General features: G+C 36.8%; 1 non-coding gene across 1 annotated transcript; it reads left to right on the top strand.

The window, feature by feature from the left end:
- The first annotated feature begins 1,315 nt into the window (after positions 1–1,315).
- On the top strand, positions 1,316–1,387 carry Trnae-cuc. The gene has a single exon. It is a non-coding gene; the product is annotated as a tRNA-Glu (tRNA).
- The last annotated feature ends 482 nt before the right edge of the window (positions 1,388–1,869 follow it).

Below are 1,869 nucleotides of genomic sequence, written 5' to 3'. Positions count from 1 at the left end.
TGCCTCTATTTGGTTGGTTTGCTGTCACTTTCAAACACCCACAAAGAATATTGGTGTTTTCTTTCTGGAATATAACCATATATACATATTTCATATCCTGTCACGATATTATACACGGCATTAGAATGTCCGTAATTGTACTTTAATAGCATTTCTTAACACCAATCTACTCGATGTCGTTTTTGTTATGGAGTGAGTTTGGGAGCAATTCACCGGCAACCAATCTTCCTAACTTTGAAATGTTCATGTAAAATTTTCTGAATTTGTCTCATATCAATCCCCAAATGTCCTCGAATATCCTAATAAGTGATATGGCAATTTTCTTAAATTAGTCGTCTGATGGTAGCCATATTTTCCTCCGTGATCGCAGTTGAGGGTCGACCTTCACGAATTTCATCATGAAGAGAAACACGGCCGCGATGAAATTCAGCATATCAATGCCTTACAGTGCTCAAATAAGGTGCTTCCCTCCCAAAAGTATTTTGAAGGCGAGCAGTGCAAGCTTTCGGAGAAAGCGAACTTTTAAAATCATCAAAAATCATCGCCCTAAAATTGTTTCGTGTTAGTTCCGTTTTTGCTACGGACAACGAACTTCAACTTGAGATAAAAAAAAATTGACACGAGCTTTCAGCCAAATTTTTTTTTCCTCAACTTATGAGACTTCATAGGTTAAAAAAATATAACATTCAAAATTCAAACATTTATGGGTGGCTAGAAACGCAAAACTTTTAGTGTGCACTAGGTACTAGCCCATGGGTGGGAGAGACAAAATAGTTGCGGAGACAAAATAGTTGCGGAGACAAAGTTGCCCGTGTGCGCTGGCTCTAAGAGCTAGCGCGCACGAGCAACTTTTGTCTCCGCAACTATTTTGTCTCTCCCAAATTGTATGGGGAGTTGCGTCGCTACGTGCGCGCACTTACATACTAGCCCATGGGTGGGAAAGACAAAATAGTTGCGGAGACAAAGTTGCTCGTGCGCGCTTGCTCTTAGTGTTAAAAACTCAAAATTCTTTATTTGGCAACATGTATTTTGTATATCATAAATATTTATGGTTTCTGATTCATATACTCGCTATTATTATCTCAATAAAATGTATAGGTATCTGTTAATTGAAATCAATTATCTATTTAAACTGCCCAAATATGTATACCCAAAATTTTCAAATAATTTAAATAGGTACACATAACTAATGGGCGTAAATAGATAATTTGCTAGTTCAAGCTCATAAAACTGAAAATAGAATGAAATGTATACGATTAAATATTGCATTTATGCTCTCTCATTTATAATGCAATTTTCATGCCATGCACTCATCTCCGGTATGGTCTAGTGGCTAGGATACCTGGCTCTCACCCAGGAGGCTCGGGTTCGATTCCCGGTACCGGAATAATTTTTTATTTTTTATCTATCATATATTTTAATATAAAAAGACGCTTATATGCAATTCATTACGTTGCGATTTTGTACTTAATTTTTTTTTTACAAAATAGGTATGAGAACCGCTATTATTGTTCTGTAATATTATATTTTTTCGCTCTCTCTCTCTCTCTTCAGCATTTTTCGTCCACTGTTGGACATAGGCCTCTCCTAAGGCACGCCATAGAGCTCGGTCTACAGCTTATCTAATTTTTCAAAAATATTATCTATGCGTCTGTACAATGCATAGATAATAATCCCTAAAGATTCAATTCCACATGTTCCCAGACATCAACAAAGAACAAAGTTTTACGTTTCAACAAAGAGCTCAGTTCGTGACGTATCAAAAACTCCTTTATCTTATCCACAGGAAGTATGTTTAAATGGTCAGTTAGCACTCGAAGTCAGACGAAATCACTTGAGAAAGGCCCATGGACTTCCGCCTCATTAATA

The sequence above is a fragment of the Colias croceus genome, chromosome 13 (genome assembly GCF_905220415.1).
Source record: "Colias croceus chromosome 13, ilColCroc2.1".
Lineage (NCBI taxonomy): Eukaryota > Metazoa > Arthropoda > Insecta > Lepidoptera > Pieridae > Colias > Colias croceus.
This window is presented reverse-complemented; position numbering and strand designations above follow the sequence as displayed.